The following is a 16,624-nucleotide window of genomic DNA, read 5'->3' on the forward strand; positions in this document are numbered from 1 at the left end:
TAACAGTAGGACATCAAATCTCATCTCACAGAACAAGCTGATCTACAAAAAAGAATGAGGAAGAGTGATCTGCATGACTGACACATTGTGTTAGCTCAAGAAGAACAAACTTGGCATGCTTACTGCATGATTGAAGGTCAATATGCCTGAAAAACGATAAAAAGGTTCTGGACTCAGAAAAAAAGAAGAGATATTAAGGCCAAGGATGCGTAACTAGCCCAGGTAACAATAAAGTATCTTTAGAATTAATGGTCGGTATCAGAGTGCCATCCTATAATGCCTGCAGTCCATTTAGAAGAAATGTTTGGGCGAAAATCCTCAGTGACGCACAACAGGCTATTATGAAACAGCACTTGCCTGAATATATTTGCCTTAAAGTGCCTCAGATTTTTGTTGCTGTGACTTTATTCAATAAAATGTATTTAAAGTTAGTACTGAGAGCTTTTGAAAGTAAAAATTGCTGCCAGGTTCCCAATACTGCTTTTGCAGAGCTCCTCCAGTTTCTACATGAGCAAGCTGAGGCAGACCTAATTGTGCCAGTAGAACAGAACTAATTCAGGCACAAACAGTTTCAGCAGGGGCATATGAGGCTACCTGAACCACTCAGAGTCACCTGGTTTGGACAGATTTTCCAAGACCCACAGTGATCCGAGACATTGCTATAGGAAAACTGCTTAAAGCCTTTGTGCTCCTATGCCCTTATCTTCATCCACATCAAGACTGACATTTAACATTAAAACTGCCCATAGCAAGAAGAGAAGTAATCAAATAAACTACTCAAGCACTTTGATGTGGAAGCAGGAGGGCCATCACAAAGCACGGAGTTACTGGACCAAGGTGCTTTCCTGCCATACAGCTCCCAATAATATTAACTGATAAAAAATTTTTATGTCTCCTCTACAGCCTTTTGATTTGCTTGATTTTCAGGTGTGGGGCTTACAATAGAGTCCATACTTCAGAAATACATTAGCCTGCGCTTCACGAGCTAAAATGAGAGGTTCCATAGCAAGGAACTGCTGCTAGAGGTCAAGGCTGGATCCTAAATCCAATCCTCTTTTTAAAGTGCTAGTTCTTCAGTGCCTAAGTCCAGAATGATATTTACCACTGTGTGGGACATACTGGAAACGTCATGTTGAGCACTGGCCAGTGGTGGTTTGGAAGGAGTTGATACATTCAAGAAAGTGGCTTTAGATTCTGAGACTGGCCATCAATTTCTTCCTCAGCATGGCCAGGTAGTGCTGGCATGTGCTCGGACAACAATGAGAGGTGTGGCAAATATCTGGGCAGCTGCACAGCACATTCTCTTTCTGTAGCAGTTAAAATTAAAGTTCCTAACATATTTTCAACCTACTTCAGCATTCAGTCTACTTCTTGAGTTAAAAGTCATGCAGAAGGTGTGGGGAATCTTAAGGAAAGATTAAGTAACAGCACAATGTCCATGTTTTTCCGATTTATTTAAGTACTAAACCTGTAGTTTTGCTGCATTTTTAAAGCCTCTCATTTCCAGCTTCTTGATAGCACTTAGGATCAGTACATAGCCTGGAATACAAAATAACTTGTCTTCTGTAACACTAAGTTTCCTACGAGCTTTACTATTTTAGTGCCATTTGGATTCATTCCCTCTGGCAATCCTTTCTTAATGTAAATGGTCCAAACTGTTCTCCCTCTAATGTGCTGCACTACAGAAATACACTGTAGACAGAATTCAAGATATTCAAAAAGATAATTTAAATTTAATGAAATTTAAGCTCTCTTCAAGTAAACAAAAGAATGATCAGCATAACCCTGCAACTGTGTTTATTTTCTATAATTTTATAGACATTTTGAACTCACTGATAATAAATGAGTGTTCATTTTCTTCCATTTGTCCTCAAAACACTCTTCATACTTGTTATTCTGTCCATTCTCGTTTTATATCTTCAAAGATGTCTAGTTAAGAACATATAATGGCAACTGATACAAGTTATGTATATGCAATATCTATACAATATTACTCTTGATTTTAAATACCTTAGGCACTTTTTGTAACAATTAATAAGAATCCCATGTTTCTGAAAGCCTGCAGAAAGCAGCAACATTAAAAAAAAATTGCTTATACATCTATTTCATCTTGAAACAGAACTACATGAAATTATGCAAATAATTGAGGAAGGGATGGTTGGCATATTTTTAGGTGGACACATGAAAGAGATACAGCTCCAGAAAAAAACAACCAACACCAAAAAAACATCTTACTTGAAAATCTGAGCAATAGAATTTAAGGCTATATTTGACTTGAGAACAGTCTGCGGAAACGAGCTGATGATCTGAATCACAAAATACCCACACTGAAATGCATTGTCTCATTTGCTTTCCTTAATGGAAATATGAAGCTCTATGATCAAATGGCCAGATCCAAGACATCCAGTATTCAGAAGTACTTTAATAAACCTAATATGGAGACAATTTCCAGACTATTTTAATGTGTAATTGTGTAACAAATGGAAATTTTTGATGAGTGTTCTGACCTCACTGCACATACAGCTTCTCCCCAATTCTGGCAGTAGATATTAACTACATTTAAGTAAGGCTGCATTGGGTAGCAAAACTCCTTTTGGAACTGCCATATTTTTTCAATTTAATCCACTAATGTGATATAAAAAGAACCCACTGCCACCTGAATTCCATAGAAGAAGAGTTATTAATAAAGATATATACATTTCACTGAAAAGGGTGAAGAATACAGTAAGGCTGCAATACTCACATATCATATCACTACCAAATCCATGCTTCCATGCAAGCAACTATTTCCATCCAGGACATGGACTCACTTGTAACGTTCCTCTCAGGAAGAAAATTACCTTCCTCTCCAGCACGCTGGATAACACTGAAACTTTATTTGAGGAATTCAGCCTGGGAATTATTGGAGTAAAAAACAACCAAATCCACTGTCTTACAATGGGAAGACCTTGAGAGTGCTTAAGGTTAAGATTAATTCTGGACAATACTTTCATACTTCAAGGCTTCAAAATAAACTGCAGAGTAATAAATATTGTGCTATAATATGCAGGGCACTGCTAAGACTTGGGATTTGTAAGCAGCTAGGTGTAGAACCTTGGTATCCTTACTTGCACTTAGAAAACGACATTTTCATCCATATGTCTTCAACATTTTTTGCAGTGGAGCATTTGCAGAACATCAGTGACAGCAACTGCGATAGAAGTGTCAATTTGCAGAGATATAACAAGATGACAGATACTTCTTCCCAAGAGATATGAGCTATTTATAGTAATGCCTTGTTCCCTGCCCCTCTAGCTTGTTTCTACCATTTCTTTTCTAATATCCAGTCTTCTTCCTGCTCTTCCCATTCCCTTTCTTCACCTTCTTCATTATGCTTTTTGTAATGTCGTGTCTTTTTTGCTCCCAATCTCCATATTTAATTTTCTTGTACTTCCATCATAGCCTAGAGCAGGAATGACTCATCCCTTCACTCTTTGTCCTGAACAAACCTGTTACACTTTTATATGACATCATTTACAACAACCATCTTTTTAATTGTGTTTTAAGGGTGTGCTTCGATAAAATACATTACCAAGTGGCTTTAAAACTGCACAGGTCTAATAGTAGAATTTCAAGAACCAAGTATATTCTCTCAATTAGCTGAATGTACTACATACAAGCCTGCCTTAAATTTTCATTTCAGAAGTAAAAATTAACCTTTGAAGCTTGCAGTGATTTGAGTGGGTTTAGCCACTCCTTAGGTCTGTTCACCATTCCTTTGCCTAATATATACTTTTCTACTTATATACATATATACAAAATAATGACAACACTGTGATCTTCTACTGTGAAGATAAAAAGAAATGGTGGATATATTTTCTTCCTCTTGCAAAACTGAGTCTGAAGATAGAAGGAAGGAGACTTTTCTACCTCTAGCAAGCCTATTTTACCCACAACAGATTTTTAAAAATGAAACATTCAGCTTGTCAAAACTCATGCAAGCCTGATTAAGAAAAGACAGCTTATTGTGCAAAAGTATCGCAGCTTCACCTTAAAATACTTTTCTACCTGTAGAATTTCTTCTCCTGTGCTAAATAAATCAGGGTGCACTGCCCTATGGAAAATCATTGACATTTTCTTGGTGCAGAGTGAACTGGCACAGATGCCCCAAAGTAACTGTACTCTGAATGACCCCAATAAGACATGAAGCCAGAATGCAACATCCTGATCTAAATGAAGACAAAGAAAATAGTGTCATTTATTTCATCCAGAATAAGATTATCCATGACCATCCGCAATGCACTTTACACAGATATTCATCATCTTGCTCTCAGGGAAGATACATGATTCTTCCCTACTCACCAGACAACGAAGTAGGGTAAGGGTTTGTCAGCCTACAATATTGTTTTCAAACCTGAGCCCTCCTGTAGCTTCCTGGCTGGACAGTGAAACTAAAAACTTTTAATATCATATTAATATCACATTGCACTGTGTTGCAACTCATTTTACTATAACACAGAGTGGGGCTATGAATAAGAACCTTCTACCTGGATCCCAATCAACCCTTACAGTAACTGCTGGTCTGCATTACTTCCTGCTACAGGAACAAAAATAATGCCTGTCAAACGCTGACATTTAATATCTTCTGTCTGGGAAATGGTAGGAAAATGTAGTATCTGGAACAGAAGACAGCCCAGAGTCAACATGTAAGTGGTGGATATTTTTGGCTTCTAAACTAATGAGTAAATGGCATTTCTCTTCATTAAAATTCAAGCATGGATAAATAATGCATGGATCTACTGATATACAGAACTATTTTCAGTTGTGTTGGGTTTTACTTTTGGCACTCTTCTGTTATGTCTGTTCAAATAGTAGGAGAATCTCCATACAGGTACCTGTGAGAACAAGAAAGGGAGTGGTGACACACACCATGCCACACCCACAGAATCAGACCACAGATTTCCCAGAACCAGACACTTAATCCACAAGCTGGGATCAGGATGAGTGAAGCAGCTGATGCTGGGTGTAGCTGATGCTGGGAATCCCAGTAGCCAGTATACTGAGCAAGAGAAAACCAGAATCTATCCAATAAATTCTGTATTCAAGCTCTCACACTCTCTGAGATTTAGGCTTCTCCTAGAAGTCCAGCTCAGACTGAGATTCCAGCCTGGTGTTTCTCCTCCTGGAACTAGAGCCTAAATAATTCCTTTCTGTACACTCACCTCAACTGCCCTTCATTTTCCCTTTTTAAACTCTCTAGAAATGAACCCATCAAGTTTTTCAAAAAACCCACTGAAGACATCTCTGGGAGCTGGTGCAGAGCACTGTAGTGAGGGAAGCACAAGATCATGTGTGTTTGGATAGCAACTCATGCTCCACATGGCTGCAGGGCAATGCAAGACTTCTGGGCTAATCAGAATGGAACAGGCATAAAAAACCTGTACCTCAGAACTTTTTCAATACCCTCATTTTATAACAAATATGATTACAACTGCAGAGAAATGCATGGGTACTAACAAAGAGCTATGACATGAAGGTCCTGAGTTTCCAACCCGACCTCTGAATGAGAACCTATGCTCCTAAGCAACTTACTGAAACTAATGCTATCTTCCTATGGGAAAAACAGGGCACGTGCACTGACTGCCTCCTATTGAGAACAGCACTGTGTCTTGCCAAACAATTCTTTCCCTCATATGGCTGGAGAATGTTCTTTCATCTTCTCTGGTTGACTAGACCAGAGCAGAAGGCACTTCCCAGACCAGTAAGAGGCAAAACTTTTATGCAGAGCAGTAATGACTATTCAGGAAATATAAATTAATGTGGTCAACCACAGCTGGTTTACTATTCTATAATACTGTTTTGATAGTCTTTGGGAGAACAGGTAAAGAGGGTGAGGAAAGCTCTATTTTACTTCCAGTCACAAAGAGATTTTGGCTTTCATTTTCTATTTCCTGGCTAATGATAAGTGATCTCTCAACTTTCAATCCCTTTGAACTCCCCACTTTGGTTTTCTGTGGCTGAAGTTAGTGTTCTGTGATCCCTGGAGTGGTTTTGAAATCCAGAGTGATTCTCTAATAAGTTATGGAAGAGAAGGACAGAAGTTGTAGTTGGTTTGCTCTTCAAGGATCATGGTACATTAAGTGGCTAATCTAAAGTTTGAAAACTTCAATTAATTTACTCTCACGAGAATGAGCAGAACTCCTGAAACTACTTCACCCACAGAGAGGTTAGGGAAGCATAGAAAGGACTCTGTAAGGTTTCAGCAGTCTGATATCCTTAAGGAGGAGTGGGAAAATGAGCAGGGAAATGAGACCCAGGAGCCAATAGGTCTATTCCTGCCTCTACCATTGTGTATGGGTTTCACTTAAATTCACCTTGTCCCATATGCATGTACCACATTTTTTACAATAAGTATTTACAATGATTCCTGAGTACCCTACATGGAATGTGTAAAGGGTATTACTGCCATTCCAGGAAATGTGGATCAAATGATTCTGTTAACAGAGAAAAGACCCTTTTTGTCTGTCAGATAAGTTTTGCTGTGTTTACATAATTTCTTAGAGCTCTTGTCACTTCTTCAAGATCTATTGACTAGTGTTGGTTATGTGTCCATGCCAGAATACTCTCTGGTATTCATTCCAGGGCTGGACATTTCCTAGGAAACTGAGTAAAAGACTTAAAAAGAAATTCAGGTACATTTCCATATGCAACCTACATAAGGAATTACCTATTTAGTGCTTTAGTGATGCTGATCTACACAAGAGTGCTGTGTCCTTCTCTAGAAAATGGATGGAATCTGACCATTAAGGCTCAATGTGCTGCAATAATGGGGGTGTTTTTTCAACATAGTATAAGTAATGATCTCATCTTTTGGGAAATCATTCTGATTCTTTCACAACACTGTTTGCATGCAGATGTCAATGTGAGACACTGATATAAAATAGAATACAAAATTTGGACTGAGCTCTCACAGTACACACTTTTTGGACTATCACCAACAAGTTGCTGACTTCTTCACAGGCAGCAGGTTAGACTCAAGCCTTCAGCATTCCAAAGAGACATCACTAATTTTAGAAGAATTAAAAAACAAAGCAAAAATAAACTATATTGTCAATGTAATTAATCTCTGGAGAAATTCCACAGAAACAAATAAGTAAATTAACAGAAATATATTTATTTCTAAAGCATTCTCCTTCATATAAAATCAAAAGGTAACTAATAGATATAGCCCATTTTGTTATTAATAGAGCCACCTCCTATCTAAGTTTATTGTCCACCAAGAACACATAGGAACACACACTCAAAAAAAATCCAAAAGATAATTAAATAAAAATAGAGAGAGAGAGAGAGAGAGAGAGAGAAAGAGAGAGAATCCCACATTCACGTACCCATTCATCTCTAAATAGCATTTAAGTAAGGCTTAACAGATATTATCACTGATATTATTAGTTGATAATATCAACTACTTAAAACTGGTATGGAATGCATGGCAATGAAAAGGATTTAAGTGGGAGTCTGGGAACCAGGCAAGGAGAAATGTTGCCTGAGTAACTCAGTAGAACTGTTGGGCCTGTGACATATATTGGAACAAGTAGTGGATTCCAAAAGAAGCTCTAAAAGACCCAGCATTAGATAAACCTAAAACCTGAATCTAAGTTTTTGATATCAGTATCAATATTGAGGAATCATGCAACCACGCACATTTCAGAAAAGACAGAGCCAAGATCTAAAATGCCTGTTGAAAGTCACAACTTTTTCTGCAATTTTATCTAATGAGCTTTTGAGTGGTAACAGAATTTATTGTGGGACTACTCTCAATGACTTCCCATAGGTGCTTCCATTTCTTGCTTTTATTTGCCATCAAGGTGTTCTTGACAAATACATGGGCCAAAAAAAGTTTCCTTGTTAATAAAAGCACTTTACCAATCTCACTCTATGATAGATCCAGTATTTGCTCTCTGCTTCACTTTATCTACATTTTCTATGATTTTTTGATCATAAAGAAGTCCACATAGAGAGATTTACTTCTGTATAATAGGTCTTCAGGTATTAAAAACCTCCAAAACTTTACTAATGCACTAGTATTTCACATCTGTAAACAGCAACATTTCCTGTTGACATTCAATTTTGAGTTCAATCTATATTTAAAATACAAGTAACTCCACAGTTACAATCCATTTTACACTTCAGCAGCTCAGTTATCTGTATACAAGAGACCCATCAGAATGCCCTGCAATGGGCATGTTTAGCATTAATGGGCCTGCTAGCAGGCACATCCTTTTAATCAAAGCATTGAAAACCTCTATATGAAAGGACCACAAGTATTTTTAATGACCTTTCCCAGATCAAGTCATGAAGGAATACATCGTGGTGTGAAAATGTCAGTGGGAGGCTAGCACAATAAAATCCAAGGTAAAATACAGCCTTTATGCAGTCATTAAACTATGCTAAAACTGTAGATGCAGCCAGCATCAAGGAACAGGAGCAGGATTACACTTCATACACTTGCCATTTTTCTGCTTTCTTCCTCCCTATTATAATTTTTTCATCCCTGGAACTGTTCAAAAAACAAGCAGACATGGCACTTCACTATACGGTTTTGGGCATGGTGGAATTTGGTCAAAGACTTAATGATTTTTGAGGCCTTTTCCAACCTTAAGGAATCTATGATTCTATCATCTTGCTATCTTTTCTCCTTTCATGCTACTACAGGTTTTTTGCCTTAGGAATCCAGTGAATTCCTCCTGCAGTGAGGCAAAGCATCTTTGAAACAGTTCAGAGATTTTCAGTTTCCTCAGCTCCCTTCTCATTAGTCAACCCAAGTGCAGGGTACCAGAAGACTTCACATCTCCTCAACTTAAGGCATGGGACCACCTACGTAAATAGAAACAAACTCCTTTTTCAATTAAAAGTTGGTCTATGACCTCTACAAACATAACAGGCAGGAATGTAAGAGCTGAAGTTGGAAAGGTGCCTTTCCAGAGGGCATGGACGAAATCTGTATATAGGAACAACAGGATCAATAAGTGTACCACAGCTCCATGTGTTTAGGCCTCACTGAACACACTGCAGCACTTCCAAACAGGGAGGGCTTCAAATTAATGACTGACAAAACATCTGAGGAAAATGAGCCTCTCCTCCCAACAAAACACCAATTTGTGTAAGAGCACTGGGCTGGCAGCCAGAAGACCATGTGTTATCATAAAACCTGCTCTGCCAAGGCCCTTTCTCTATACCTACAGGCAGAAACAGGATTTATGCATTGATTTTAACCCTCTTTGTAGAAGTAACTGTTTCAAAGAGGCTGATAACCATAAACTAAAACACAAGAAGTTCCACCTCAACATGAGGAAGAACTTTCTTACACTGAGGGTGGCAGAGCACTGGAAAAGGTGCCCAGGGAGGTTCTGGAGTCTCCTTCTATGGAGATATTCACCCCCTCCTCCGGACCTGTTCCTGTGTCATCTGCTCTAGGTGACCCTGCCTTGGCATGGGGGTTGGACTGCATGATGTCCAGCAGTCCCTTCCAACACTAACAATCTTGTGATTCTGTGATTTCAAGAATGATGCTATAACTTCAACATATTTTGGCATAACACACATGTGCATTTTGCATCAAGCGCTCAGCACATGAAATAGACAAAAGAAAATTATGCTGTCTTACAGGGTGGACATAATTTGTATACATCAGAGAGGTTAAAGGGGTTTTCAGGATCCCAGGAGTGTAAGAGTAACTCAGTGAATGTTTGGATGTGCAGATTGTATCTGTAGCTTTCCTGCTTCAAAGTGTTTTTCAATAAAAGTTACAATCCTGGAATGGAATAGAAAATCAAAGTTTTCTAGCATAGCAGAGCACTCACTAAAAAGCAACACTGCCATGTAATTCTGCTTTCATCATCCTTGGGATATGGATATGTGCAATTAACCCTGGTAGACTGAGCATGCACATTCACAGCAAACAACATAAGCATGTATATTGCAAATCTATTTTCTGTCATAACTTTACACTCTCTTCTTTGATCTTCCACAGCCTCTAATTCCATGTGGTGGCTGTTCACTACTGTTCACTACTACTATATATATGCCCAAATGATTATTCTGTCTTCACTTTTGTGCCCTGTTTTTCTGTTGTTCTTGGGGTTTGAGTTTTTTCCTGGGTTTTGTTTTCACACATTGGCCTTTATTCAGTAAGAAAATTGAAAACTATTTGACCTTTCGTTATTACCAAAAATTCCCAACAAATCTCCTAAGTGTTGAATAATGATTGCCTGTGATGAGGATTAATGGTTTTTTTTCCAAAACTCCTCACTACCTGTTGCATATTTCTCTACAAATTAAGAAGAACTATCCTAAACCGAAGTGTTTTTAGTAAATATAAAATGCATAGTAGCAAGTCATACAGGCCAAAAGTTCAGAAGGAACAAATATAATGCAGTAAAATATTAATCATCAAGGATCAACCCATTGCTTAACTGATCCTTAGTGGTAAGGGACTGCAAATCAGCAAATTGATGCCATGGCATCAACTTTCTAAAAGGTTTTGGATAGATCTAAGGAATTAGAGAGTATATAATCTCTGTTCTGCTCCAGAAAAAAATTGTAGAAACTATACAAATTAATAAATTGCCAGATGGATTACAAAGATGTGGCAAAAAAGGAAAAATCAAGCTGGATTGAGCATAGCACAGATATTGTTCACAGACTTTTCAAGTCTCTCCATTCAAATGAGACAACAATCAAAAAGATGAGCCTGGTTATTTTGCTTGAATTTCCGAAAAAAAAAAAGGAAGCCATCCTTTACGGAAGTCTTTTAAATAAACTATCCTCTCAGGCAGTAAAAGAACATATCCTCCATTGATTTCAAAGCTTGACAAGAGTTAAAAATAGAGATTAGTAATAAAAGGCACTGTTTTGCTGTAGAAGAACAATTTCAGTGAAATCATTCCAATGATTTGGAAGGCATTCCATTCTAATCTCAGTGAAATTAAATATGAATTATTATAATGTTTAGAATCTCTATTGGCACCTACATAATTCAAAATACTTATAAATCACCTGAAAATAAGGATAAGAGGAAGCAGACAATGTTTGATGGGGATACTGAGTTATCCACAATAACAAAATGAAAGACAACTGTGTAAAGCCACACAACAATCTTGTTCTGCTGGCTAATTCTGCACTAATTCCTGCCAATAAAGGGTGGGATTCACCTGCTTAATCCCATGTGTCTTCACTCATTTCCATGTGTTTGGGTACCCTTCCTCAGCTCAAAAACCTCTCTTGAAGACAGCTACATCCTATCTCCCCTGAGCCCTTCAGCAGGGATGTTTCAGACACACTAGAGCCACTAAAAGGCATTCCATTCTAATCTCAGTGAAATTAAATATGAATTATTATAATCCAAACAACAATGGGCTTTAAGTGAACAACGATTATTCAAAAATAGTTTCATATACATTTAATATTGAATTTATAAGAAACCCTGGTTTATGTCCTGGGTTTTTTTGGTTTTGTTTTGTTGGTCTTTTTTTACATAAACATAGGGTGAAAATATTTACTTATAATTTATCCTTTCAGGCCACTTTTCAAGCTAATACATATTTTTCTGGGTGACTTTGACTAAGATTTACATTATTTTATCTCAATGATTGGCAGCTGATAAACATCATCTTCAAAATTCAGCTAATTAAGAGGATGATATTGATAGAGAAGATTATTTTTTTACGCATTTAATATAAAATTTTATTTTTCCCTCCCCCTCTATGTGTTCTTTAATTTTCCCTTGACTAAATGCATGGAGAATAAGACATCAAACTCAATGTCTGAAGTTCAGTCTTAAAGGTGTTTCATGCTCCTTTATTTTCTTTGTGGTATTACTCATGCTCCTCCTGATCTCAATTCACACTGACTACATTAAGTTCATCATTTAATCCATTTCAATTCTGCCAAAAGTAAGATCCTATAGAAGACACAGCCTAAATATTTGGTGGGGGTGGTAGTGGTGAGGAGGGTTGTGTTTTCTTTTTTAATTAGCTCCTAGAGAGCTGCCAAATTTGGTTTTTACAAGTATCTCCTTCTTTTTTCCTTTATCTCCTAGGTGCTTGTCAAGCAGTGAAACCCAGTTCTTGATGCACTTCCACGGAAGCTTTTTCACTAGTCAAGTGTTCAACAGAGATTTGCCTCCCTACCCTCATCATTCAAGGGCTTCCTATTTTCTCCACCTCATTCCCTATGTTGCCACTGTAAATATATCTGATTGATTGGTCCCAGTTCATCCCTATGTCCAACTTCAACACATTTCCTGCTTCCCCAAAGAGTATCCCTCCCTTTCTATGTTCCTTTCATTTCTTTCCCACTCTTGACTGCTGGCTGCCTCAGGACATCTGTTTTGAATCAGATATCACTAACTTCAGCCAAATTTGCTTCCTGCCATTTCCTTTAGCTGCACTATCTCCCTTCCTTCTAGATTCCTAGTAAAAATATATATTATGATTCAACTTTTTTCCAGTAGAAGAGATACAATACATGCCAGCTTTGGCGAGTTTCTAATTACACAGTGGCAGAAAAAATGTCCATATTTAGTTCCAAGAAGTTCAGACAGGTGAGGTGATCTAACTGATTTGCATTTTTTGTCCAATTACTGGCTTCTCTTCAATCTCCCACTACAAAAGATCTGTTTTAGTGGGGTGTGTTATTAGATGTGAATGCTACTACTGTCTGCCTTTGATCTACCTGCATTAGTGACCTCTACATTTGCTTTGGTCCACAGAGCAACTAGATGATTTGAAAGAATTCAGAAGACTACTTAGCATAATGGAATATTTTCAGAGCACCACTGTTTGTCAAGAATTGTCCAATCTCTCTTCTTCAGGTGGTATGTGGAATTTACCACAAAAACTATTTAAGATCTGTTATTCCCATTAAAAGTTCCACTTTAGGTTTTGGTTTTCAGGGGGATTGATGAGGTATTTCAGATGGGAGTTTTCTTCTACAGGACTATATTACCATATTAATGCTCACAGTTTCTTGAATTTTTGGCCTTTACATTTCCTTGGCATGCTGCTCTGAGCCAAACTTCTCAGTCATTAATGAAAATTTAAAGCAAGTCTGCATATAACACTGGTGCTGGAAACAGTGCCATTATCCTTATACAACTCATACATAACCATCTGGGCACAGTCACTCCCAGGGGTCTAAGAAGTCATGTGGCAAGACTAAACTCCTAGCCAATTAGCATGAACTTTTTTTTAAAACTTCCAGAGATAATGTATCAAATCCTTAAAACCAGCAGGAGTTGGGTACCTAACTACTCTTGATGTTTTTGAAAGTCTATCTCTAAAAAGTACAAGCAGCAACTAATAATTTAGCAATTCTATCAAAACAAGCAATTAAGTGTGTCTTGTATGATTTGTTCTCTATAAAAATCACGCTGTTTGTTTACCCAAAACTTCTATTACCCTCTAGACTTTACTGATTTCATCTCCGGGTATTTACTCAATTATTTTATAAGGAATTGAAATCTAATTCATGAGCTACTCACAGTGACACCTAAATCTTTTCTCACAGCCAACCTGTCAAATGAAGATGATCAGTCAGTATAAAATAGAGTATTTTTGCCAATGCACATTACCATACTTAGAGAGTAGAAAGTAACTGAGGTACAGTTCAGTTAAATTTCACGTTAAGAGTTTGCTGAGCCTCCCAAATTATTTTTAGCTGCCTGCCTTTCCTAACTTTCGGCCCTGATTTGACTGAGCAATGTAGTTTAACTAACATTTAACTACTGTAGTTCTTGACTTTTCCTTACACAAATTAGCAAAGGAATGTCCATCTGCAAAGGCTTAGGCAAAGGTAATGTTTCTTAAGAGAATTCTTAGGAAATACACTCAGAAAAAGATAGTAGCTTAAATCCATAGGCATCACCTCTGCTTAACCTTTTATTACACTTTGTCCATTATATTACGTTCTACAATCAGGGGTGGCTTGGTGATTGTTAGATGGTGACACTAACATTGTCATATTGCCATCAACATTTCTGCCACACCTTGAGAAGAGCACAATGGAAATGGTTTCAGATCAATGAAGTGTGGTGATCCTAAGAGCTGCCTGATATGGGCCTTAGGTACTCATTTCTGCAATGCAGTTCATGAAATTACAATTGACAAAATTCAGAAAAAGCAGCATGTTTGCTAGAAGCAGGGGGAAATGCAAGTAAGAGATGAGATAAATTGTTATTTTTTTAATTCCCTGTATTCTACTGCAAGTGCATGCCTGATTTGTGCTTCTAAAAGAAATCACAATAGATTGCCGAAAGCTCTCAACCCTACTCCCATGCCTACACTCCCCTTTTGGTAGGTAGGATTGCTTCATTTTTTTCCCTCAAAAGATGGATGAAAGCTGGGATGCCATCATTATAACTACATTCTTGTGAAGGGAAATTAAGAGCTCAGCATAAGCTCCACTCTCGAGAGTACAATCACCAGCAGCAAAAATAAGGTTCAGACAGAGGAAGTCTCCATCCTCCTGCAAAATGTGGCCAGTTGTACCTGGAGAGATGAAGGAAGCTTCAGCAAAAGAATGGGAAATGTACTTCGGGCAAGTCTGGTGCCTGAAACACCTGGTGCCTTAGAGACATATAAGCAGGAGAGAAGAGAGGGCTGAGTATGGACATGGGCTTCATGAAGAGCCTATTTGGACACCTAAATTTTATCCAAGATGCATTTCAGTCACTAAATTGCTTATGTGGAACCAGGACTTCATAGTCCCGTGATGCATCCATGTCTGCTAGACTGGCAGTTTGAGAGGTTGTTTCATGGGAGCTCATCCTCGGGAGGGAATAGAGGTGGGAACAAGTTGCTCTTTGTTAATCTTCAGCCTTTTCAGTTTCTTAGCTGCTGAGGCCTTCTGGCTCATGTTCAGAAAGCAAGATAAACTTGAGGCTTATACGGGTGTGACAGTATCTTTAGTCAGTGAAGAATAAATAGAAAAAGTAAGTCAAGAACAAAGATATAAAGACTGCAGTGGCAAAAACTGAATAAAAGACTGTTAAAAAAACCAACTAGCATTTACTTTTCTATGCTTTTAAGTCAAGTTACTTTAAAGTAAAAAAGTTCAAACTACCTTGAACATTGACAGTTTCAACCTGCATCTATGATGAATAGATTTCTGAAGTTGCTTTTTCTAAAATTCTGTTATAGAGTATGCGATTATGTCAATGTTTTGGGTTTGCACCCAAAAGCAAAACTCTCAAAACAATGAGCTTTTTTCCCCCACCTCCTGTCTTGTCTCCCCCCCCACAAAAAAAAAAAAAAAAAAAAAAAAAAAAAAAAAAAAAAAGTCATTTTTTAATACAATAAAATATGTGTTTTTCAATAACTTTTCTTTCATTCTTGGTTTCAAGATAAAAAGCACTTAATGCTGACCCTGGAAAATTACATATAGAACTTGAAATCATACCACAGTTATGCTGTACTGTATGCATGAATAGATATCAATGAAATTTGAGATCTCAAGGAAAGCAGCAAGTATTTGATATCTATCTAGCCTGATGTAAGGGTCATTCTTCTTAGGGTCTGTTGGAAACAAGCCAGAACTCAGAAGTTCCTCTGGAATAATTCCTGGATGCTTTTTCCCAATCCCACTCTGTCTCAGACCAACAACTGCATTTTATGTAAATTTACCAGCAACAAGTACTTAGAAATTAACTGTCAATTCTGTTAATCACCTATGAACCAGAACACAAAACAACTCCCACCCCCAACAAAGCTGTCCTGATTCTGTAGATTATCACTATTAAACAAAGGAAAACCAAAAAACAGTAGTGAACCCCCACATCCAAAATACCATTTGGAAGGGGCAACATCATCAGATGTATATGAATAAAGGTGTCAAGACTGGTTTAGTAAACAGACCATTCAATAATCTCCATTTTCTTGGATTTTACTGCTTAACAGCAGTTAAGCACATTTAAGAACCCAATAAACATGCAATATGGTAAACTACTACCGTGAATGCTATGAATTCAAATTTTTTCATTTTCAGAGGTGATAAACTGAGGACACCTTTCTACTTTCACTTCAAAATCAATTTTGTCACTGATTTTGCTGAAACAAAAGAACGTCTTATGCAAAGAACTCCCATTAAATGGAAAAGAAATACTGTGAATAACTTTACAAGGGCTTCCAAATTTCATACCAGCCAATGTGAAACAAATAATACTCAAAAAGCAATAGAAAATAAATAAGAAAAATGGAAATATCTGCTCAAAGACATTTTTTATTTTAGTGGATGCTGAGTTTCCATAGAAGTGATGTTACCAAAAGTTAGTGGCAATTTGAATTTAATGAAGGACAGCTGAAAAAAAAATCATTATTCAAATCGCCCCCTTAAATCTCTAAAGGCACTTTTCATGCACATATCGTGAGGGGGAGAAAATGCATAGCTGAGCAGATATTATTAAAGTAGAATACATACTACACTAAAAAACTTATAAGCAGTATGTGGTAAGTAAAACCCTCTTTACTATACTTAAGAACTGATAAAAGTAAATGCCAAGATTTTATTATCAAACCAGTTCTTTATTTAAAAAAAAAAGTACAGGAGAGGATCCAAACTTCCAAGATATAATCACTTTTACTATCAAGGG

The 16,624-nt window shown here is 37.4% G+C and overlaps 1 protein-coding gene across 1 annotated transcript in view; it reads right to left on the reverse strand.

Moving 5' to 3' along the window:
- The window catches only part of DLG2 (discs large MAGUK scaffold protein 2), a 973,962-nt gene that overhangs the window by 780,251 nt on the left and 177,087 nt on the right, over positions 1–16,624 (reverse strand). The gene's annotated exons all lie outside the window — the stretch shown is intronic.

Source organism: Pyrgilauda ruficollis, unplaced genomic scaffold (assembly GCF_017590135.1).
Source record: "Pyrgilauda ruficollis isolate IOZ18807 unplaced genomic scaffold, ASM1759013v1 scaffold60, whole genome shotgun sequence".
Classification (NCBI taxonomy): Eukaryota; Metazoa; Chordata; class Aves; order Passeriformes; family Passeridae; genus Pyrgilauda; species Pyrgilauda ruficollis.